We start from the raw sequence: 26,253 nt of genomic DNA on the forward strand, positions 1-26,253 counted from the left end.
CTCTGCTTTAAATTCACAGGAAGAGGAAGCACTTATTCAAGTGCTAAGGACACACAAGACAGCTCTTGGGTGGTCCATAGGTGACCTTAAGGGCATAAGCCCAGCTAGATGCATGCACAAAATCCTATTGGAGGACAATGCCAAACTAGTGGTTCAACCACAGAGGCGGCTAAATCCAACCATGAAGGAAGTGGTGCAGAAAGAGGTCACCAAGTTACTAGAGGCTGAGATTATTTATCCTATTTCTGATAGCCCCTGGGTGAGCCCTGTTCAAGTCGTCCCAAAAAAGGGAGGCATGACAGTGATTCATAATGAAAAAAATGAACTGGTTCCCACAAGAACAGTTACAGGGTGGCGCATGTGTATTGACTACAGAAGGCTCAATACAGCCACCAGAAAGGATCATTTTCCTTTACCATTCATAGACCAGATGCTAGAGAGACTAGCAGGTCATGATTATTACTGTTTTTTGGATGGCTATTCAGGCTATAACCAGATTGCAGTGGATCCCCAGGATCAAGAGAAAACAGCATTCACATGCCCATCTGGAGTGTTTGCTTATAGAAGGATGCCATTTGGGCTATGTAATGCGCCTGCAACTTTCCAGAGATGCATGCTCTCTATTTTCTCTGACATGGTGGAAAATTTTCTGGAAGTCTTCATGGATGACTTCTCAGTATATGGAGACTCATTCAGCTCCTGTCTTGATCACCTGAAACTTGTTCTGAAAAGATGCCAAGAAACCAACCTAGTTTTAAACTGGGAAAAGTGTCACTTCATGGTGACTGAAGGAATCGTTCTTGGGCATAAAATCTCAAACAAGGGAATAGAGGTGAATCAAGCAAAAATAGAGATAATTGAAAAATTACCACCACCTGCCAATGTTAAGGCAATCAGAAGCTTTCTGGGGCATGCAGGATTCTATAGGAGGTTTATAAAGGATTTTTCAAAAATCGCAAAACCTCTAAGCAATCTGCTAGCTGCTGACATGCCATTTGTGTTTGACACAGCATGCCTGCAGGCGTTTGAAACGCTGAAAGCTAAGCTGGTCACAGCACCAGTTATTTCTACACCAGACTGGACATTGCCATTTGAGTTAATGTGTGATGCCAGTGATCATGCCATTGGTGCAGTATTGGGACAGAGGCATGACAAGCTTCTGCATGTCATTTATTATGCCAGTCGCGTTCTAAATGATGCCCAGAAAAATTACACAACCACAGAAAAAGAACTACTTGCAGTGGTTTACGCCATTGACAAGTTCAGATCATACTTAGTAGGATCAAAAGTGATTGTGTATACTGACCATGCTGCTCTTAAATATCTACTCACAAAGCAGGATTCAAAACCCAGGCTCATCAGATGGGTATTGCTTCTGCAAGAGTTTGATATAGAAATAAGAGACAGAAAAGGGACAGAGAACCAAGTGGCTGATCATCTGTCCCGGATAGAGCCAGTGGAAGGGACGTCCCTCCCCTTTCTTGAGATCTCTGAGACGTTCCCTGATGAGCATCTATTTGCCATCCAGGAAGCACCATGGTTTGCCGATATTGCAAACTATAAAGCTGCACGGTTCATACCCAAGGAGTACAATAGAATACAAAAGAAGAAATTAGTCACTGATGCAAAGTACTACTTGTGGGATGAACCCTATCTCTTTAAGAGATGTGCAGACGGAATTATCCGTAGGTGTGTCCCCAGAGAGGAAGCACAGAGGATCCTATGGCATTGCCACGGATCTCAATATGGAGGCCATTTTGGAGGTGAGCGAACAGCCACCAAGGTCCTCCAATGTGGCTTCTATTGGCCCACACTCTATAAAGATTCCCGAGAGTTTGTACGTAATTGTGACAGTTGCCAAAGAGCTGGTAATCTGCCTCATGGTTACGCCATGCCTCAACAAGGAATCTTGGAAATTGAGTTGTTTGACGTATGGGGAATTGACTTCATGGGACCTTTTCCACCATCATATTCAAACACTTATATTTTGGTGGCAGTTGACTATGTATCAAAATGGGTTGAGGCTATTGCCACACCCACCAATGATACTAAAACAGTGCTGAAGTTCCTCCAGAAACATATCTTTAGCAGGTTTGGTATCCCTAGAGTGTTAATCAGTGATGGGGGCACTCACTTCTGCAATAAACAGCTTTACTCTGCCATGGTTCGGTATGGAATTTGCCACAAAGTGGCCACACCATATCATCCACAAACCAATGGGCAAGCTGAAGTCTCTAACAGAGAATTAAAGAGAATCCTGGAACGGACAGTAAATACCCGTAGAAAGGATTGGGCAAGGAGCTTGGATGATGCTCTGTGGGCTTACAGAACAGCATTCAAGACCCCTATAGGGACCTCTCCATACCAACTCGTGTATGGTAAGGCATGCCACTTTCCCGTGGAACTGGAACATAAGGCCTACTGGGCAACCAGATTCCTAAACTTTGATGCCAAATTAGCAGGAGAAAAACGATTGCTCCAGCTAAATGAGCTAGAGGAATTCAGATCCACAGCTTTCGAAAATGCCAAGCTTTATAAAGAAAAATAAAAAAAATGGCATGACAGAAAGCTGTCATCTAGAATCTTTGAACCAGGACAGAAGGTCCTGTTGTTTAACTCTAGACTCAGGCTATTCCCCGGGAAACTGAAATCCCGGTGGAGGGGACCATACGTGATTACAAGTGTGTCACCATATGGTTATGTGGAGCTTCAAGATATTGATTCTGATAAGAAGTTCATTGTCAATGGACAGATAATCAAGCATTATCTTGAAGGAAACATTGAGCAAGAATGCTCAAGGCTGAAGCTAGATTAAAAGCTCAGCAAGGTCCAGCTAAAGACAATAAAGAAGCGCTTGCTGGGAGGCAACCCAGCCATGGGGCATCAATCCTCTAAGCATTTTTGCCCTATTTTTATTTTTATTTGTTTATATAAAGTTCACTGACACTAAGGTACAGAATCATTTGTATAAGTTTACAGGGTTACAGAAGGAATCGGCACACAAAACAGAGTAAAAGAGCTCAATGGCAAGAAAACACCAGTAAAGGGGCATTTTGGGCGTTCAGCGCCCAAAATGGGCATCCACTGGGCGCTGAACGCCAGTAATGGTAGCATCTGGGCGTTCAACGCCAGAAATGGCCACCCACTGGGCGTTGAACGCCAGTAATGGCAGCAACTGGGCGCTGAACGCCCAGGAGATCAGCATTTGGGCGCTGAACGCCCAAAACAAGCAGTGTTTGGGCGTTCAAACGCCAGGAAGACAGGGAGGAGCCAAATCCATTTGTCCCACACGTATTTCCATTTTAATTTCAAATTTTATGCTTCAATGCATGATTTTTACATGAACATGTCAAGAACCCTGGTTTCTAAAATCCCTAATTTCTAAAAATCCATCTTTCCAAATTCAATCCAACTCTTTTCAAAATCTTTTCTGAAAACAAATCTATCTTTTTCACTCAAAAATCTTTTCAACTAATCCATATCTTTTTCAAATATCCATATTATCTTTTTCAAAATTCAGAGTTATCTTTTTCAAAAATCTATCATATCTTTTCAAAATTAAACTCTATCTTCTATCTTATCTTTTTCAACTCAATCTTTTTATCTTATCTCATCCATTTTTTTCGAAAAGCCACCCCCCACCCCTTTAAAATTGGGTTCGGCCTCCCCCCTCCTCCATCAACAAGTGCACCTCGATCTCCTTCTATCCCTCTCCTTTCTTTTCTTTTGGCTTGAGGACAAGCAAACCTCTAAGTTTGGTGTGTTTTTCCGAGATCACTAAGATCATGGCTCCCAAAGGGAAACAATCCACTCCAAGAGGCAAGAAAGAGAGCGTTCCAAAACCACTTTGGAATCAAGGGAAGTTCTTATCTAAAGAACATTCAGACCATTATCTTAAAGTAATGGGTCTGAGATCAGTGATCCCGGAAGTTAGATTCGATCTGAAAGAAGACGAATATCCGGAGATCCAGGAGCAAATTCGAATCAGGAACTGGGAAGTCCTAGCTAATCCTGAAACGAAAATAGGAAGGAACATGGTCCAGGAGTTCTATGCTAATATGTGGCAGACTGACAAGCAAAGACTATCTGGAACTGCCTGCTACGAATTTCGGACCATGGTCAAGGGAAAGATTGTTCATACCACCCCTGACAAGATCAGAGAGATATTAAAGCTACCTCAGCTAAAGGATGATCCAGACTCCTTCAACAGGAGGATGATGAGAGCAGACATTGGCCTGGATAAGATTCTAGAGGACATATGTATCCCTGGAGCCAGGTGGGCCACCAACACAAAGGGCGTCCCAAATCAACTCAAGAGGGAGGATCTCAAACCAGTTGCCAGAGGATGGCTGGACTTCATTGGGCGTTCTCTGTTGCCCACTAGCAACCGTTCTGAAGTCACAGTTAAAAGAGCAGTGATGATTCATTGCATCATGATGGGAAAGGAAGTGGAGGTTCATCAGCTAATTTCAACTGAGCTCTATAAGATTGCTAACAAAAATTCAAAAGAGGCCAGGTTGGCTTATCCAAGCGTGATTTCTCTGCTCTGCAAGGACGCTGGAGTCAAGATGGGAATAACTGAATATATCCTAATTGAAAAGTCAATCACCAAAGCATCAATGGAGAGACAACAAGCACAGGATGATCTTATCAAGAAGAGAGCACAGGAATTCCTCCCAGAGATTCCTCAAGCGGAATATTGGGAATATCTTGAGACGTCTGTCACCAAGATACAGGAAGCTATGGAGCAAATAATAAAACAACAGAAGGAACACAGTCAAATGCTGACCCATATGTTTAAAGAACAAGAGGAGCAGGGACGTGACTTAAGGGAACTAAAGCGCCAAAAGTCTTCTGTAATACCAAGCATCCCAAGGATCAGAGGAACCCCCATACCCCCAGAATAAAGGTTGTTAATTTCCAATTTCTGCCTTAACTCTGTGACAGTGTCCTTATAAAAAAGTTTACCTTAGAAGTCATATAATAGTAATTAGTATCTATTTGATTTTATCTCCAATTAAGCTATAGTTTATTTTTCTCATCATCATTAAACATGAATAAAATAGTAGATATTTTGAATAAGAAGCAATAAAATTTCGAGTTTAATAAAAGAAATTCTAATTGGTTAAATGTGGTGGCAATGCTTTCTGTCTTCTAAATGAATGCTTGAACAGTGCATATGTCTTTTGAATTTGTTGTTTAAGACTGTTAAATATGTTGGCTCTTGAAAGAATGATGAACATGAGACATGTTATTGATAATCTGAAAATCATAAAAATGATTCTTGAAGCAAGAAAAAGCAGCAAAGAACAAAGCTTGCAGAAAAAAAAAAAAAAGCAAGCAGAAAAAGCCAAAAGCTCTTAAAACCAAAAGGCAAGGGCAAATAAAAAGGATCCCAAGGCTTTGAGCATCAGTGGATAGGGGGGCCTAAAGGACTAAAATCCTGGTCTAAGCGGCTAAACCAAGCTGTCCCTAACCATGTGCTTGTGGCGTGCAGGTGTCAAGTGAAAACTTGAGACTGAGCGGTTAAAGTCAAGGTCCAAAGCAAAAGGAAGAGTGTGCTTAAGAACTCTGGACACCGCTAATTGGGGACTTTAGCAAAGCTGAGTCACAATCTGAAAAGGTTCACCCAGTTATGTGTCTGTGGCATTTATGTATCCGGTAGTAATATTGGAAAACAAAGTGCTTAGGGCCACGGCCAAGACTCATAAAGAAGCTGTGTTCAAGAATCATCACACTGAACTAAGAGAATCAATAACACTATCTGAATTCTGAGTTCCTATAGATGCCAATCACTCTGAGCTTCAATGGATAAAGTGAGATGCCAAAACTGTTCAGAAGCAAAAAGCTACTAGTCCCGCTCATCTAATTAGGATCTGAGCTTCAATCAAAAACTCTGAGATATTATTGCTTCTCAACCTATTAGTCTTCTATTTTATTTGTCTAGTTGCTTGAGGACAAGCAACAGTTTAAGTTTGGTGTTGTGATGAGCGGATATTTTATACGCTTTTTGGGGATAATTTCATATAGTTTTAAGTATGTTTTAGTTAGTTTTTAGTCTATTTCTATTAGTTTTTAGGAAAAATTCATATTTCTGGACTTTACTATGAGTTGTGTGTTTTTCTGTAATTTCAGGTATTTTTCTGGCTGAAATTGAAGGAGCTGAGCAAAAATCTGATTCAGGCTGAAAAAGGACTGCTGATGCTGTTGGATTCTGACCTCCCTGCACTCAAAGTGGATTTTCTGGAGCTACAGAACTCGAAATGGCGTGCTTCCAATTGCGTTGGAAAGTAGACATCCAGGGCTTTCCAGAAATATATAATAGTCTATACTTTGCACAAGAATAGACGATGTAAACTGGCGTTCAACGCCAGTCCTCTGCCCAATTCTGGCGTCCAGCGCCAGAAAAGGATCAAAAGCTGGAGTTGAACGCCCAAACTGGCATAAAAACTGGCGTTCAACTCCACAAATGGCCTCTGCACGTGAATTGCTTAAGTCTCAGCTCCAGCACACACCAAGTGGGCCCCAGAAGTGGATCTCTGCATCATCCATCATAGTTTATCCAATTTTTGTAAACCTAGGCTACTAGTTTAGTATTTAAACAACTTTTAGAGACTTATTTTGCATCTCATGACATTTCAGATCTAAACTTTGTATTCTCTGACGGCATGAGTCTCTAAACCCCATTGTTGGGGGTGAGGAGCTCTGCTGTGTCTCGATGAATTAATGCAAGTATTTCTGTTTTCCATTCAAATACGCTTGTTCCTATCTAAGATGTTCATTCGCGCTTAACTGTGATGGAGGTGATGAGCTGTGACACTCATCACCTTCCTCAAATCATGAACGTGTGCCTGACAACCACCTCCGTTCTATATACGATTGAATGAGTATCTCTTAGATTCCTTAATCAGAATCTCCGTGGTATAAGCTAGAACTGATGGCAGCATTCATGAGAATCCGGAAAGTCTAAACCTTGTCTGTGGTATTCCGAGTAGGATTCAAGGATTGAATGACTGTGACGAGCTTCAAACTCTTGAAGGCTGGGCGTTAGTGACAGACGCAAAAGGATAGTAAATCCTATTCCAACCGGATCGAGAACCAACCGGTGATTAGCCGTGCTGTGACAGAGCGCGTGAGCGTAGTTTTCACTGGGAGGACGGAAGGTAGCCATTGACAACGGTGATCCACCAACACACAGCTTGCCATAGGAGGACGTGCGTGCGTGAATCAGAAGACAGAGGAAAGCAGAGATTCAGAAGATAAAGCATCTCCAAAACTCCAACATATTCTCCATTACTGCATAACAAGTAACCTTTAATTTATGCTCTCTCAGTTATTCACAATTCAACTGATAAACATAATTGACTTCCTGACTAAGATTTACAAGATAACCATAGATTGCTTCAAACCAACAATCTCTGTGGGATTCGACCCTTACTCACGTAAGGTATTATTTGGACGACCCAGTGCACTTGCTGGTTAGTGGTACGCGTTGTGAAAAGTGTGATTCACAATTCGTGCACCAGTTGGCTAACTAAAATTTGATTCCTTATATATATATATATACTCTCTTATCATATATTAGCATACATTTTAGCCAATTTTACAACGTTATAAAAGTCTATAACTTGTTTAAACTATTATTTGTGAAAATCATTTTAATTATATATTTTTCAAAACTAGTGAAAAATTCATTATTATTAGAAATGCCAACGTCTTATATTCTAGTCATATATTGACTTAATAAGTGGTTGATAATGGAATTTTAGGGAACGAAAAGCTACATATGTGTTTTATTACTTCTTAAAGCATCAAGCAAGTTCAAAATTTTTATTGTGTATTGTTATCGTAAGATTTTTTAACTTAAATCCTCTAATTATTGTAACAAATAAAATTGCTGAATCAGAGAATCCTAAAAGTAGAAGAATGATGAGAAATCGTAAATTATTTATGATGGAACCTTCAGAAGTTAATGAAAAGTTTACTCATATTTTTCCAACAAAGAATTCCAACATGATAGATGGCGGTAAAGGATATGGAGACATTGATGAGGCGACAACAACCTAATACCAACCTATCAATCATATACATATGTAACCAAATATATAATAATATCGATATGGGGTGTCTTACGACTTATTTATATATGAAGCTACTATCTGGTTATTATGCTATGCATTTCTTTCTTGTTATCTCTGATTTGGTCATTAACCTAAATCAATATTTGATGTTATGAAATAAGTATGATTTTAATATAAAATTATTTGCTTGTTCGATAATAATTTTAATTTAATCTTGAAATTTTAATTTTATTATCTCAGTCAAACATTAAAGCAATAACTGGATTTATAATGATGGAATTATCTAAAGAACAATTATATATATATATATATATGACAAATAAAATTATCATTTTATCCAATACTTAGTCAACACTAAATTTTAAATATTAATTTTTAAATCCTAAATCTTAATAATATAAAATAAAGTTTGGCAAGTTGGTCAGCTGAGCAAGAGAATCCCTAAAACCCCTCCTAACACTCTTTCAAGTAACACCGAACCTAAGAGATGAATGTAAGGCCATCACTGTAGAAGCTGAGGCCGAATCTGAAGGGGATACTCTGGCGTTGAATGTCAGTAAGAAAGTCTTTATTGGGCATTCAATGCCAGTAAGAAAGTCCTTACTGGGCATTCAACGCCCAAAAGAGAATCATTCATGGGGTTGAACTCCAGTAAAGAAGTTCTTACTGGGCGTTCAACGCCCAAAGAGGAACCAACACTGGCGTTGAACGCCAGTAAGAAAGACCTTACTGGGCATTTAACACCCAAAGAACCACCATCACTGACGTTGAACGCCAGTAAGGAGGTCCTTACTGGGCGTTCAACGCCCAAAGAGGCACAACAACTGGCATTGAACGCCAGTAAAGGGATACAAGCTGGGCGTTCAACGACCAAAGAGACATAAGTCCTGGTGTTGAACTCCACAATAAGAGTAGTTAGCGACCCTAAGCCCACTGAGAACTTCCCTATTGAAGAACTGATAGAACCCAAGGTTCATGAGGATCCCATTGAAGTTTCCTTGAATGCTCGGTTGAAGATCATAGAATCTGAAGAGTACTCTTCCTCTTATGAGGAAGAGGAAACTAGGGAGGAGCATGTTGCTCGGTACCTAGGAATTCTGATGAAACTTAATGCCAAGTTATTTGGAACAGGGACTTTGGAGGAAGAACCTCTAGTGCTAACCAAGGAACTCAATGCCTTGGTTCAGTAGAAGTTACCTCAGAAGACGCCGGATCCCGGACGCTTCTTAATTTCTTGCACCATAGGTACCATCACCTTTGATAAGGTTCTATGTGACCCAGATTTAATCATAAACCTCATGCCTATCTCTGTAATGGAGAGGCTGGGAATCTTTGAGGTATAAGCTGCAAGAATCTCGCTAGAGATGGCAGACAAGTCCATGAAAAAAAGCTTATGGACTGGTAGAGGATGTCTTGGTGAAGATGACGTGGCGGAAATTGGCGAGTCAAGAATTGTTATAAGATATGCGTTGCAAGTATAGTTCTCAACCAACCAGAATTACGCTTATCAATTTAGAAGGTTGTCACAAGAATTAAAATTAAAACACTGGGAGTATGAATTCCAGGTCGTCTCCCAACGAGTTGCAGAAAGGTGTGCTATTTTATTAATCAAATGTTTTCAAAATGGTTTGAGTTGAATAAATAGGAAATTAAATTAGAGAAATTAAACAATTTATATAAAAGCCTTGACTGGGAGTAGATTAGTTGGAAGCCCTATTCTTGTTGCAGTACTCTCAAGATTAATTGATAATTGAAGGTTGTTCTGTTTAGTTATCCCTTACTAGGTAAGGGAAAGTCAAACAAGTTGGAATGATATTTCTATTCACAAGTTCCAATCCGCTCGATTGAAAAGGATTAGTGTCAGTGACTAGAGAGCACTCCAACAATAAACCCAATTACAATTTTTCTTTTAAGCATCCCAACTCAATGGTTCCTTTCAATCAACTCCCCATCAAGTTAGGGAACTACTCGCTCATTGTGAATGTAGAACTCATAACATAGGAAAGGGAATTAAAGAAAGACATGATAAATAAAACTCAAAGGAATCAATTAAAAATAAAAGTAATTCTTGTATTAATAAATTCTAAAATAATCCAATAGTAAAATTGAGTAAATTAAAGGACATGGAAGAGTAAAGCCAGGTAAAGAAAATGAACTAGAATGACAAAGTCTTGATGAGGTAATAACTCTTCTCAATATCCCAATGCAAAGAGTAATAGAAAATAAAAATCCTAAGAACTATGAATGTGTAGAGAGAAAACCTAGAGGAGGAGTAAAACTAGATCTAAAAACTAAAATTTGTGTAGAATGAATGTTGTCGTTGGTTTCTGCATGTTCTCTGGCTCTAGTCTGCTTTTTCGGGCCGAAAACTGGGTCAAAACAGGGCCCAAAATCGCCCCCAGCGAATTCTGCAGATTATGCAGATCGCGCATGTCACGCGATCGCGTCATTCATGCGGACGCGTCATTCGGCGTTTCGCTTTGCCACGCGGGCGCGTCGTCCACGCCTCCGCGTCACTTGTGCTATTCCAATTCGCGCGATCGCGTGAGCCATGCGGCCGCGTCACTGCGATTTCCTCTCTTTCGCGCGGTCGCGTGAGCCATGCGGCCGCGTCACTTCTCGCTGGTCATCTCCTTAATTTCTTGTGTTCCTTCCATTTTTGCAAGCTCCCTTTCCAATCTCCAACTCATTCATGCCCTATAAAGCCTGAAACATTTAACACACAGATCACGGCATCGAATGGAATAAAGGAGAATTAAAATACATAATTAAAAGTCTCTTAGGAAGCAAGTTTTTAATCATGTAATAATTTTAGGAAGGAAATATAAATGCATGCTAATCATATGAATAAGTGGGTAAAGATCATGATAAAACCACACAATTAAACACATTATAAACCATAAAATAGTGGTTTATCAACCTCCCCACACTTAAACATTAGCATGTCCTCATGCTTAGTTGAAGGAGATAAAATAAATGAGTAGGAACATGTAAAACTCATGCAATGCAATGCAACTTATATATGTAAATGCAACTATATGATTCTCGTCCACTTGATCAATAGCTAATAAGTTCCTCAAAACAATTACAAATCAAATTCCACTAATTCAATTCTTATACAGTAAGAACAGATAAAAATGCAAGAAGGTAGCTCATGAAAGCAGGGAACATAGAATTTTAAGCATTGAACCCTCACTGATGATGTATGTACGCTCTAATCTCTCTAGTGTATAGGGCAATCACTCTATCCTTCTCTAATCATGCTCTCTAATTTTTGTTCTTCTCCTAATCAATCAACAACGTTTAATATACCAATGCAAATATCATGAGGTCTTTTCAAGGTTGTAATGGGGCCAAGGTAATGGTAAGGATACATATATGGCTAAGTGAGCTTATAAACCGAATCTTTAATTAACCCAAGCTTTAACATAACCTATATATATTCTATATAACGTTAGAATTCATACCTAGCTACCCAGAATTTCCCTTTCACATTCCATACTCATGTATCAACTTTTTATCTTAATTTTATCATACATGTATTGATCTTTGAATTCTTAACTTAACATTGGGGTAATTTTGTCCCCTTATTTATTTATTGAATTTTTTTAACATAAACATAAAAATAAACATAGCTTATCAATACACATAGATTTTTAATTCTTATAGTTTCATATGAGTAGGTATCCAAATTCCCATTATATTATCATGACACATTCCCTTATTATCTTTTCACTACAACAAATTCAGGCTGAGGCAACCCTTTAAAAACGTTGCCTATAATAAGAAAAAGTGTTGCCTTTGATCAAAGGCAACGCTTTCCGACAAAACGCAACGCTTTTTAGGGGGTTGGCTATACGGCCGTTACCTTTGGTCTAAGGCAACGTTTTTGTGTATCAAAGGGAACCCTTTTTATGGCAACTTTCAAAAAACGTTGCCTTTTCTACAAAAAAAGCAACTCTACGAAAGGGTTGCCTTAGAGCACCCAAACACAACGCTTTAGATAAAACTTTATAGCAACACTTATTACGAGTTGTATTTTCTAATACATAAAGCAACACTTGTCCAGATTTTTTTTTAGTTGCCTTTTCATATACCTAAAGCAACACTTGTATAAGTTTTTTCTGGTTGTTTTTTCATATACCTAAAGCAACACTTGTCCAAATTTTGTTAAGTTGCCATTTTCATAGACCTAAAACAACACTTATCTAAGTTTATTTGCAATTGTCTTTTTCTAATACCTAAAGCAACACCTCATTGAGTTTTTCTTAGGTTCTCTTTTTTTATATCAAAAACAATATATTTTTCATCTTTGTTATATTTATATGACATTTAAAGAATATATAGCACACACTAGAAAGGTCTTCCAAGTGTCAATAGGGAGAATAAGCTAATAATATATATTTCATATATATAAAAAGGTCTTCCAATTGTCAATTAACATACTTGTTAAGTTATCAAGTCAACTAAATAATAAACATAAGCAAACAAAATACATGTTTTTCTCATGATGAAATTGAACAAAAAAAGAAACTAGTTTTTCCATTTGAAACCAAAAAGACTTTGTGCTTCACCATTGTGCCAAGAGTCGTCTTTATCTCTTCAGAAAACTTCATCCAATCCTATATAGGAAGACAAAAAATAGGAAAAGAGAAGGTTAGATGACTGAAATTGAAACACAATCCTCCCATACATGTAAAACCCGAATGAGAATGTAGATAAGCAATTGAGTATTTACAAATGGAACAGAAGCTATTATGTGGAGTAACAAAATCAAAATGATCTCACACTATCCTGCTGATGCATATAAGCCTACTTTCTACAATATTAGAAATGGGACAAAAGCATGAATAAATCAATAAATATAATATGCGGCTAGCACAATGCATGAATTTCATTTATAAAAAAATTGAGAGAAAAAAGGGGCTGAACAAAGCACCTGCAACTGGAGTGCCTCTGATCTGGAACCAATGTGCTTCCTGGAAGGACGAGCACTACCAAAATCCATGAGTATGGCAAGAGGCAGTTGTCCTTTTCTATGTGTTATAAGAACATTACCAGGTTTGACATCATTATGAGCATATGGAGTATCTAAACCATGCATATGCTTGAGTCCTGAACAAAGCTGTTGAGTTGATTTGTCAGGGCTAAAAGGATTTCAGAAGAAATCAAACTTTTGTAAGGTTAGAGTACTAAAGAACTCTAGAATATAAAGTGTATATTGAATCAAACTAATATTTTTATTTTTTATATTTTAAAAAAGAAAGGTTGCTTCTTAGATTCTAAACGTAAAAGTAGCATAAAAGTAGTATAGGCCAGAGATGTCCATATTTATCTTTCAATTTGATTCTTAACAGAGAAAATAACCTATTCCAAAGAATTACTAGGTAAATACATATACAAAATTCATGATAATCAGAAAAGGATACAATAGATGCCAAACAAGTAACATATGTTTTTATCCAAAAAAAATAAAAAGTATCATGTGCTGAAAATCTTGAATTGCAATTATGATGCTTGAGATACCTGATCTCTGGTTATAATAAGCCAATTACATGACAGAAGAAAGTTCTTTTAGTTGTTGAAAGATTTGAAGAACATCGGAGGTAGGAAAGGATTCCTTCCTGGCTTGCATTGTCTTGGTATTATCTAGCAGTGTTCCATCCAAATGAAGTGGAAATAACAAGTATGTCTCGTGGTTCCAAGATTTTTGTGGAGTAGGCTGCCAACAAAAGGGCCATGTTCAACATAAATATAAAAGCACAACAACTGTAACAAAGGAAGGAACAATTAAGTTGCAATTCACACATCATTTTCATTCCCATGTAGTGAGATATCAGTTATCAACTTAGAACAATTAAGAAACTACACTAGCAATGCCACATCATACCACACAATTTATACATAATTCCAACCAAGTTTGGAAAACAGATCTTGTAGCAGCAATAGATAGAGGTCCTTGTAAAATAGCACCATTAGTAGTGATATTATGTTTTCAAAGACATAATACCATAAGCAAGAAGCAATTCTTATCGAAATAATCCAATTTTAAAAGGTTGAATAATAGACTAGAATCAACTTTGCCATGATATACAGGATCTCACTTGGTACATATCACTATCCCATTACATTGACAAGCTTTGAGAGTCTCATTTTAATCCCTTCGCAATCACATATCTCAAAAAAAATTTTGTTGAGCATCCACAAGAAAAATCAGATACCCATCCTTTTTCCATTCAAACTGCACATAGGAAAGATGAATTACTTTCAGTTTAAACCGGTTAAAATAAAACACCAAATTCTGACTGTTGAATGCTTTTTTTGTCAAGGCATAGTTCAGGTGCCCGTAGAAGGCATTGGATTCTACAGCCTTCATACATAGTATCTGAAAACTGCTGAATTCCAAACCCAGCAGATAGCATGTTTAAAACTTCAGGACATAAATCCAATTACATAACCAAAGCTAAAGAACAAATATGGAGGTTGAATAAACAGACCATTTTCTTGTTTTGATAAATTTATGTTTTTGATATGATTCAGAGAGGAGCGGGTGTTGATTGGTGCTGTAACTACTTACCTTGACAGAAATAATTGCATGATCAAGAAGCGGGAGCAGATTTCGGTGGTTGAACAGTGATTAAACACGGATCTCCTCCCTGACCAACTCCAGCTGCTCATTGCTCTTGATGAGGACCTATTTTTCATAGCATATGTTCCATCCTCTACATAAAAACACATCAGCAATGTATCAATTTCACTCCGCTGAATCAAATTATGTGTGCCACCTATTCAGAATCTTCTAAAAAGACAAGTATTACAACAATGAAAGCAAAAACCTTAGAAATGATGGTTTTATATTCAGAGGCATTAAGCAATGAAAGAAATCATGTCGAACGTATGCTTATCAAAAATGACGCAAAATCATAATCAAAATGCAAAATAAAAAAGAAAACCCTAAGAAGCAACAATCAGAACCATAAAAAATTCAAAAAAATTGAAATAAAACCCCCAAAATCAGAACTATCAAAGAACCCCAAAAATTCAGATTCAATGCATTCAGAAATTCCATTCCCATAGTAAAATTTAGAATCAATGCATTCAGAAATTCTATTTTCATACTAAAATTCAGAACATTCTCATTCTTCATTCAGAATCAATGCATTCAGAAATTTCATTCCATAGTAAAATTCAGAAGCTTCTTACCAATATGCAGAGGTGGAGGAGGGGGGTTACAGCTGCATGTAGTGTTGTCAGAGCTTTGCGAAGAGGAGGAGGCAAGACAGGGAAAGAAGAGGAAGAAGGAGAATAAGAGGGGTTTCTTGAAGATGACCACGTACGTGGAGCCGAGACAGGAGGAGGAGGAGCCTGGAGCAGCGTGCGTGGAGAAGATGACCGCGCCGATGCCCATGGAGGAGAGCACCGCCGACGCCCGTGGAGGAGAGCAACGCGCCGACGCCCGTGGAAGGGAGCACCGCACCGTCGCCGTTTGGGGTGGACGGCACCGCGATCGGGACCTGCTGTCGTACGTGGAGGAGAGCCGCGATCGTGGAAGGTGTGTCGCCGTTGGGGTTGGTTTCAAATGTTAGGGATTAGGGTAGTGATGAACTGAAGCAAGTGATGAACTGAAGCAAACATATCTTTTCTTTTTTTTTTTTAAGTTATTTAATTGAAAAATAATTGGTGGGAATATGATAGAAAATTTTTCTCTAAAATTTTTAACTATAAATTATTTTAGGCAACTTTTTATAAATGTTATTTATTTAATTTTTTTTTGATAACCCTTATAAAAGGTTATATTTTTATTTAAAAATGTTGTCTTAAATAAATTATATTGTAACATTTTTTAAGTGTTGTTTTAGATGTCAAAGATAATATTTTTTATGGGTTGCCAAAAATTTTGTTATCTTTGCCTTACTCAAAGGCAACTCATAAAAAATGTTGTCTTTTTCTATCTAAGGCAACTTTTGTTAAATGTTACTTCGAATAAGGGTTACCTTAGGCCAAAAATGTTGTAGTGTTTGTTCCCACAATTTTCCATACTTAATTAGCACACACAATTCTATCTTAAGCTAACCAAAGATTCAGTTTGGGATATATAATTGTTTTTCCGCTTAAGGCTAGTAATGTGGTAAAATATGGAACATATGGGATTTAAAGGCTCAAAGTGGCTAACAAAGGTAATTGAAAGGGTAGGCTTAAATTGGATAAGTGAGTTTAAATAAATAATGGCCTCAATCATATGCAAGCGTACAAATATAATAAACATTGGACATATAGGATGAAACAAAATATAGATTACAATCATAGAGAAATAAACACACGAGAATAAAATAATTATGGTTAAATAATGTAACCATGCATAAAGGCTCAAATCTCACAGGTTGTGTGTTCTTTAGCTTAAAAATCATGTTCCAAATACAACTTCAAGCAAATTTAACATAAAAATTTTAATTAAAATTAGTGAAATTTTGTTCCAAAGATAGAGTCTTAGAAGAAACTTATTGTCTTTTCAATCAAGTAGAACATGCATACAACTAACCTATTACTATACAATTTATCCTATTCTACAAAAGAAAAACTAACTAAATATCCTAATTTATTGGTGTTTAGGGAAGAGAAATTATCTCCGGAAGTTAGGTACTGACCGACCTCCCCACACTTAAGGCTTTGCACCGTCCTCGGTGCCATCTGTCAGAAACAAAGGTGGGTTGGTAGTAGTATCTCCACAGTCTGGGCCATCATGGCTTCCTGTGCTGGTAAAGGAATTGGAATCCGGGGTGTCTGAGTCCTTGAATTTTCCCATAATCAGCTCCTTGAGGTATGTGAATCGTCGCTTGTTACGACGTTCTCTCATCTTAGCTTTGTGTTCCTGCCGATCCAACCTTTCGAGTATCTGATGGAGCAGTTGGTTTGTTGTAGGTGCTTGTGGTGTTGAAGAAGGAATATCTTCAACCGGTTCAGTAGGATGGCTTGTGGCGGCTGGTGGAGGTCTGATGTATTTCCCGTTAGGGATATACTGATCATCCCGTGGGAGCATGGCTTTGGTGTCCCCAGCTCTGTAGGAGACTCCGGCTGCTGAGACAAGATCTGAGACCAAGGCGGGAAAAGGTAAGTTGCCCGTAATTTGTACGTGTCCCATGGCATTCCGGATGTGTCTCGGTAGATTCAGAGGTTGGTCTATAAGGATGCACCATAGTAGGACGGCCATGTCCGCAGTGAAGGAAGACTCGTGAGTGCTCGAAAAGACATAATGGGACATGAACTGTGCCCATACGCGAGCCTCCAAGGTAAGTGTTGAAGCCGATATTCCCTTAGGGCGGGTACGATGGTATCCGTAGATCCAACGGCTGCCAGGTAGTGCGATAACTCTGAGAACAGCGTTCCAGCCAAATTGGTACATCTGGCGCTTGAGTGCGGCTTCTTGAAAGGCTTCCAATCCTTCTAGAATAGGGGGAAGACCTAGAGCTTTTTGAATGGCCTCTTCTGTAATGGGGACTTGCTTTTGACGGACAAAGACAGACTACAGGGTTGGTAGGTGGAAGTTGGAGTAGAACTCGATTACCCAAGAAAGATTGACCTGCCTCGGCTGTCTCTGTAGGAAACCCCATTGTCTTTGTGCAATTTGTGGCTCAACAAAGGTAGCAATATGGTTTGGGAGGAGAAGAAGGTATTCGTTGTTGTAAATCCTTTTTGCCAGGATGGGGAACATCTGCTCACAGTAGCGATTGAGAAATCGCGTAGTGTCCTTTGCTGGGAAGGCTTTTTCTTTATCATCAACCTTTATAATCCTCTTAGTTCTTTTTGTTGAGGGTTTAACCGCAGTTGAAGAGGGCTCTGCCACTAATGCTCTTTTTGTTCCTCTTCTTGCTGGTGGTTTGGGAGTAGCTTTCTCTTTTCCTTTCTTGGTGGCCATCCTGAAAGGGAGAAAGAGGAAGTATGTCAAAATGTCAAGGGGTAAAGCAAGGAATATGATGGTATGAGTGGCAATCAATGCACATTAAAGATGAATGAAGTGAACACATGGTCATGACTACATGTGAAAAGTTCATCAAAAGGGAAAAAGCAAGTGCATGTTTGGGTAATTAGATGCAAGATGTTTATTGGCATGCTGGTAAAGGCATGAGTAGCATAGATCAAGCATCACTCGTAACAAACCATCACGTTTGTATTGACAATTATATTCAACGAATAAAATATGAAAGGGGTTTTGTGAAAAACAAGCATTTAATAGTAGAACAGAATAATGTAGAAAAATGCATAAGGCCATTTTGGCTTTTTCACAAACACATAGCATGCATGGTAAAGAAGGTATAGAAAGTATTAAAGTGAACATGCAAGAAACCCTTTAGAAAGGTAGATAATTGCCAAACAATTTTACAACAATTCACAAGCATATAATGAGAAATAATGACTCAAATAAAATTCCAACACCAAGTAAAAAGGAAAAAAGAAAGAAAAAGGAAATATGGATAATGAAAGTAAAAAGAAAAGAAAAGAAGATAACATATAAAAATAAGAAGAATAATAGAAAAGTAAGGGGGGAAGAAGAAAATAAAACCTTGTTAATGGGAGTGAGAGAGAGAGAGAGAGAGAGTAGAAAGTGAGAAAGAAGGAAGAAAGAAGGGATAAAGAAGAAATAAGGAGGGAAAAGAGAAAATAGGATTTAGGGAAAAGAAAGATAAGATAATTGGCAAACCAGGGAAGCTGTGCGGCGCAAGCGACACGGCCATGTGAGGCACGCGATCGCACGACTTGCGCTTATACTAATTGATGCGGTCGCGTCGGTCACGCGGTCGCGTAACCCGTTTCATGCTACTGGCGCGAGGGTAGCCTCGCACTTGCACAACTCTCTGTTCGAAATGTTATTTTTGCCAAATCTGGGGTGACGCGATCGCGTGGGGCAGGCGATCGCGTGAGTGGCCATTAGAAGGAAATGACGCGGTCGCGTCGGTCACGCAGCCGCGTGGGAAGATTTGTGCCATCAGCACCAATCTAGCACCACTCTAGCACAACTTTTGGTCGTACACCCTTTTTACGTCGAGTTCCAGGGCATGCGGCCGCGTGAGTGACGCGGTCGCGTGGGAGGCCAATGTTCCCATTTGACGCGGACGCGTCGGCGACTGGTGCACGAAATTGTGATCTTAGGCAATGGCGCCAAAAACTCTGTACGCACGTCTTAATAAATCGTTTTTCATTCACAACTTCGATACAACTAACCAGCAAGTGCACTGGGTCGTCCAAGTAATAAACCTTACGTGAGTAAGAGTCGATCCCACGAAGATTGTTGGTATGAAGCAAGCTATGGTCATCTTGTAGATCTCAGTCAGGCGGATATCAAATGGTTATGGAGTTTTCGAAAATAATAATAAATAAACAGAGAATAAAGATAGAAATACTTATGTATATCATTGGTGAGAATTTCAGATATGCTTTCGTCCCTCTGAACTTCTGCTTTCCTGCTGTCTTCATCCAATCAATCCTACTCTTTTCCATGGCTGGCTTTATGTAAGGACATCACCATTGTCAATGGCTACTTTTCATCCTCTCTGTGAAAATGGTCTGATGCGCTGTCACTGCATGGCTAATCATCTGGAGGCATCACCGTGGTCAATGGTTGCATCCTATCCTCTTGTGAAAATGGTCCAAATGCTCTGTCACGGCATGGCTAATCATCTGAGGTTCTCGATCATACTGGAATAGGATTCACCCTCCTTTTGCGTCTGTCACTACGCCCAGCACTCGCGAGTTTGAAGTTCGTCACAGTCATTCAATCCCAGAATCCTACTCGGAATACCACAGACAAGGTTTAGACTTTCCGGATTCTCATGAATGCCGCCATCAATCTAGCTTACACCACGAAGATTCTGATTAAGAGATCCAAGAGATAATCATCCAATCTAAGGTGGAACGGAAGTGGTTGTCAGGCACGCGTTCGTGGGGGAATGATGATGATTGTCACGTTCATCACATTCATGTTGAAGTGCGAATGAATATCTTAGAAGCGGAATAAGTTGAATTGAATAGAAAAACAGTAGTACTTTGCATTCATTCATGAGGAACAGCAGAGCTCCACACCTTAATCTATGGAGTGTAGAAACTCTACCGTTAAAAATACATAAGTGAAAGGTTCAGGCATGGCCGAATGGCCAGCCACCATGATCTAAGAACCAGACGTCCCAAGATGAACTAAAAATCATAAGATGTCTAATATAATAGTAAAAAGTCCTATTTATACTAAACTAGTTACTAGGGTTTACAGAGATAAGTAATTGATGCATAAATCCACTTCCGGGGCCCACTTGGTGTGTGCTTGGGCTGAGCTTGAATGTTACACGTGCAGAGGCTCTTTCTGGAGTTGAACGCCAGGTTGTAACGTGTTTCTGGCGTTCAACTCTGGTTCGTGACGTGTTTCTGGCGTTTAACTCCAGACTACAGCGTAGAACTGGCGTTCAACGCCCTTTGGCATCGTCTAAACTCGGCCAAAGTATGGACTATTATATATTTCTGAAAAGCCCTGGATGTTCTCTTTCCAACGCAATTGGAAGCGCGCCATTTTGAGTTCTGTAGCTCCAGAAAATCTACTTTGAGTGCAGGGATGTCAGAATCCAACAGCATCAGCAGTCCTTCTTCAACCTCTGAATCTGATTTTTGCTCAAGTCCCTCAATTTCAGCCAGAAAATACCTGAAATCACAAAAAAACACACAAACTCATAGTAAAGTCCAGAAATGTGAATTTAACATAAAATCTAATAAAAACATCCCTAAAAGTAACTAGATTCTACTAAAAACATACTAAAAATAATGCCAAAAAGCGTATAAATTATCCGCTCATCACAACACCAAACTTAAATTGTTGCTTGTCCCCAAGCAACTGAAAATCAAATAGGATAAAAAGAAGAGAATATACTATAAATTTCAAACTATCAATGAAACATAGCTCCAATCAGATGAGCGGGACTTGTAGCTTTTTGCCTCTTGAATAGTTTTGGCATCTCACTTTATCCATTGAGGTTCAGAATGATTGGCATCTATAGGAACTCAGTGTTCAGATAGTGTTATTGATTCTCCTAGTTCAGTATGTTGATTCTTGAACACAGCTACTTTATGAGTCTTGGCCGTGGCCCTAAGCACTTTGTTTTCCAGTATTACCACTGGATACATAAATGCCACAGACACATAACTGGGTGAACCTTTTTAGATTGTGACTCAGCTTTGCTAAAGTCCCCAATTAGAGGTGTCCAGGGTTCTTAAGCACACTCTTCTTTTGCTTTGGACCTTGACTTTAATCGCTCAGTCTCAAGTTTTCACTTGACACCTTCATGCCACAAGCACATGGTTAGGGACAGCTTGGTTTAGCCGCTTAGGCAAGGATTTTATTCCTTTAGGCCCTCCTATCCACTGATGCTCAAAGCCTTGGGATCCTTTTTATTTACCCTTGCCTTTTGGTTTTAAGGGTTATTGACTTTTTGCTCTTGCCTTTTGGTTTTAAGAGCTTTTGGCTTTTTCTGCTTGCTTTTTCTTTTTCTTTCTATTTTTTTCGCCATTTTTTTTTCTATTTTTTTCTGCAAGCTTTTGTATTCACTACTTTTTCTTGCTTCAAGAATCATTTTTATGATTTTTCAGATTATCAAATAACATGTCTCCTTGTCATCATTCTTTCAAGAGCCAACATATTTAACATTCTTAAACAACTTCAAAAGACATATGCACTGTTCAAGCATTCATTCAGAAAACAAGAAGCATTGTCACCACATCAATATAATTAAACTAAGTTCAAGGATAAATTCGAAACTCATGTACTTCTTGTTCTTTTAAATTAAAACATTTTTCATTTCAGAGAGGTGATGGATTCATAGGACATTCATAACTTTAAGACAAATTTACTAAATACTAATGATCATGTAATAAGACACAAACATGGATAAGCACTTAACATAAAGAAAATGAAAAACAGAGAATGTAAGAACAAGGAATGAATCTACCTTAGTGATGGTGGCGTTTTCTCCTTGAGGAACCAATGATGTCCTTGAGCTCTTCTATGTCTCTTCCTTGTCTTTGTTGCTCCTCCCTCATTGCTTTTTGATCTTCTCTAATTTCATGAAGGATGATGGAGTGCTCTTGATGTTCCACCCTTAATTGTCCCATGTTGGAACTTAATTCTCCTAGGGAGGTGTTGATTTGATCCCAATAGTTTTGTAGAGGAAAATGCATTTGAGGCATCTTTGGGATCTCATGGTGATGAGCTTCATGCATCTCTTGAGCTCCATGAATGGGCTCTCTTGTTTGCTCCATCCTTTTCTTAGTGATAGGCTTCTCTTCCTCAATGGGAATGTCTCCTTCTATGTCAATCCCAGCCGAATTGCATAGATGGCAAATGAGGTGAGGAAAAGCAAACCTTGCCATAGTGGAGGACTTGTCAGCCACCTTGTAGAGTTCTTGAGGTATAATCTCATGAACCTCCACCTCTTCTCCAATCATGATGCTATGGATGATGATGGCCCGGTCTATAGTAACTTCAGACCGGTTGCTAGTGGGAATGATTGAGCGTTGAATGAACTCCAACCATCCTCTAGCTACAGGCTTAAGGTCCAGTCTTCTCAGTTGAACCAGTTTGCCTTTTGAGTCAATCTTCCATTGAGCTCCTTCCACACATATGTCCATGAGGACTTGGTCCAACCTTTGATCAAAGTTGGCTCTCCTTGTGTAGGGGCGTGCGTTCTCTTCCATCATTGGCAAGTTGAACGCCAACCTTACATTTTCTGGACTAAAATCTAAGTAATTCCCCCGAACCATGGTGAGATAATTCTTTGAGTTTGGGTTCTTAATTTGATCATGATTCCTTGTGATCCATGCATTAGCATAGAACTCTTGAACCATTAGAGTTCCGACTTGTTGGATGGGGTTTGTTAGAACTTCCCAACCTCTTCTATGGATCTCATGTCGGATCTCCGAATACTCATTTCTCTTGAGTTTGAAAGGGACCTCGGGGATCACTTTCTTCTTGGCCACAACATCATAGAAGTGGTCTTGATGAGCTTTGGAGATGAATCTTTCCATCTCCCATGACTCGGAGGTGGAAGCTTTTATCTTCCCTTTCCCTTTTCTAGAGAATTCTCCGGTCTTGGGTGCCATCAATGGTAATGGAAAAACAAAAAGCTTATGCTTTTACCACACCAAAGTTAGAATTTTGCTCGCCCTCGAGCAAGAAAAGAAAGAATAGATGAAGAAGAAGAAGAAAATATAGAGGAGAGGAGGGAGAGGTGTATTCGGCCAAGAAGAGAAGAGAGGGTTGTGTGGTGTGAAAATGAGGAAGAATGGAGGGCTATATATAGGGAAGGGAGGGGGTAAGGTTCGGCTATAAAGGTGGGTTTTGGGTGGGAAATTGATTTTGAATTTTGAAGTTAGGTGGAGTTTATGAGGTAGGTTTATGGGGAAGAGTGGATGATGTGAGTGGTGAAGTGGTGATAGGGAAGAGAGATTGAGGTGATTGGTGAAGAGTTTTGGGGAAGAGTGTTTATTGGGAAGAGAGGATGAACATTGAGAAGAGGGAAGAGAGTGAGTGGAGGTAGGTGGGGATCCTGTGGGGTCCACAGATGCTGAGTTGATCCTGTGGGGTCCACAAATCCTGAGGTGTCAAGGATTTGCATCCCTGCACCCATTAGGCCTGTAAAATGCCTTTGCATGCAATTCTGGCGTTTAAACGCCGAATTGATGCTTGTTCTGGGCGTTCAACGCCCAGATGCAGCATATTTCTGGCGTTGAACGCCAGCTAGATGCTTGTTTTTGGCGTTCAGCGCCAGCTCTTCTTCACTGCGCATTTCTGGCGGCTGGACGCCAGGATGCTGCTTGTTTCTGGCGTTCAACGCCAGATCCATGCTCTGTTCTGGCGTTGAACGCCAGCCAGATGCTCCTTACTGGCGTTTAAACGCCAGTAAGATCCTCCTCCAGGGTGTGATTTTTCTTCTGCTATTTTTGATTCCGTTTTCAATTTTATATTTATTTTGTGACTCCACATGATCATGAACCTAATAAAACATGAAATAACAATAAAAATAAAATTAGATAAATAAAAATTGGGTTGCCTCCCAACAAGCGCTTCTTTAATGTCAATAGCTTGACAGTCGGCTCTCATGGAGCCTCACAGATGTTCAGAGCATTGTTGAGGCTTCCCAACACCAAACTTAGAGTTTGGATATGGGAGTTTAACACCAAACTTAGAGTTTGGTTGTGGCCTCCTAACACCAAACTTAGAGTTTGACTGTGGGGGCTCTGGTTGACTCTGTTTTGAGAGAAGCTTATTGTGCCTCTTTTCCATGTTTATAGAAGGATGACCTTGAGTTTTAAACACAAGGGAGTCCTCATTCAATTGAAGGACTAGTTCGCCTCTGTCAACATCAATCACAGCTCTTGCTGTGGCTAGAAAGGGTCTTCCAAGGATGATGGATTCATCCTCATCCTTCCTAGTATCTAGGACTATGAAATCAGCAGGGATGTAAAGGCCTTCAACCTTTACTAACACGTCCTCTACTTGTCCATAAGCCTGTTTTCTTGAATTGTCTGCCATCTCTAATGAGATTTTAGCAGCTTCCACCCAAAGATTCCCAATTTCTCTATTACAGAGAGGGGCATGAGGTTTATCCCTGAACCAAGGTCACACAGAGCCTTTTCAAAGATCATGGTGCCTATGGTACAAGGTATTAGGAACTTTCCAGGATCCTGTTTCTTCTGAGGCAATGTCAGTTGATCCAGATCACTTAGTTCATTGGTGAACAAGGGAGGTTCATCTTCCCAAGTCTCAATACCAAATAATTTGGCATTCAGCTTCATGATTGCACGAAGGTACTTGGTAACTTGCTCCTTAGTAACATCCTCATTCTCTTCAGAAGAGGAATACTCATCAGAGCTCATGAATGGCATAAGGAGGTTTAATGGAATCTCTATGGTCTCTAATTGAGCCTCAGATTCCTTTGGTTCCTCAAAGGGAAACTCCTTATTGATCACTGGACGTCCCAGGAGGTCTTCCTCCTTGGGATTCACGTCCTCCCCTTCTTCCTTGGATTCGGCCAAGATGGTTATATCAATGGCCTTGCACTCTCCTTTTGGATTTTCTTCTGTATTACTTGGGAGAGTACTAGGAGGGATTTCAGTGATCTTTTTACTCAGCTGGCCCACTTGTGCTTCCAAATTTCTAATGGAGGACCTTGTTTCATTCATGAAACTCACAGTAGCCTTAGATAGATCAGAGACTAAGTTTGCTAAATTAGAGGTATTTTGTTCAGAGTTCTCTGTCTGTTGCTGAGTGGATGATGGAAAAGGTTTACTATTGTTAAACCTATTTCTTCCACCATTATTAAAGCCTTGTTGAGGCTTTTGATCCTTCCATTAGAGATTTGGATGATTTCTCCATGAGGGGTTATAGGTGTTTCCATAAGGTTCACCCATATAATTCACCTCTGCTATTGCAGGGTTTTCAGGATCATAAGCTTCTTCTTCAGAAGATGCCTCTTGAGTACTGTTGGATGCAGCTTGCATTCCATTCAGACTCTGAGAAATCATATTGACTTGCTGAGTCAATATTTTATTCTGAGCCAATATGGCATTCAGAGTATCAATTTCAAGAACTCCCTTCTTCTGAGGCGTCCCATTACTCACAGGATTCCTCTCAGAAGTGTACATGAACTGGTTGTTAGCAACCATGTCAATGAGTTCTTGAGATTCTGCAGGCGTTTTCTTTAGGTGAATGGATCCACCTGCAGAAGTATCCAATGACATCTTAGCTAATTCAGACAGACCATCATAGAATATATCCAGGATGGTCCATTCTGAAAGCATGTCAGAAGGACACTTTTTGGTCAGTTGCTTGTATCTCTCCCAAGCTTCATAGAGGGATTCACCTTCTTTTTGTCTGAAGGTTTGAACATCCACTCTAAGCTTACTAAGCTTTTGAGGAGGAAAGAACTTGGCTAAGAAAGCTGTGACCAGCTTATCCCAAGAGTTCAGGCTATCTTTGGGTTGAGAGTCCAACCACACTCTAGCTCTATCTCTTACAGTAAAAGGGAAAAGCATGAGCCTGTAGACTTCAGGATCTACTCCATTAGTCTTAACAGTATCACAGATCTGCAAAAATTCAGTTAAGAACTGAAAAGGATCTTCAGATGGAAGTCCATGAAAC

At 39.4% G+C, this 26,253-nt stretch overlaps 1 non-coding gene and 1 pseudogene across 1 annotated transcript; one reads left to right on the forward strand and one right to left on the reverse strand.

The window, feature by feature from the left end:
• Positions 1–12,870: 12,870 nt before the first annotated feature.
• LOC148544660 (uncharacterized) lies at positions 12,871–14,819 on the reverse strand (annotated as a pseudogene).
• Positions 14,820–25,907: 11,088 nt separating this feature from the next.
• Positions 25,908–26,015, forward strand: LOC148544661 (small nucleolar RNA R71). Its single transcript, XR_015901026.1, has one exon. It is a non-coding gene; the product is annotated as a small nucleolar RNA R71 (small nucleolar RNA).
• The last annotated feature ends 238 nt before the right edge of the window (positions 26,016–26,253 follow it).

Source organism: Arachis ipaensis, chromosome B9 (assembly GCF_059453495.1).
Source record: "Arachis ipaensis isolate K30076 ecotype BB chromosome B9, ASM5945349v1, whole genome shotgun sequence".
NCBI classification, from domain to species: Eukaryota; Viridiplantae; Streptophyta; class Magnoliopsida; order Fabales; family Fabaceae; genus Arachis; species Arachis ipaensis.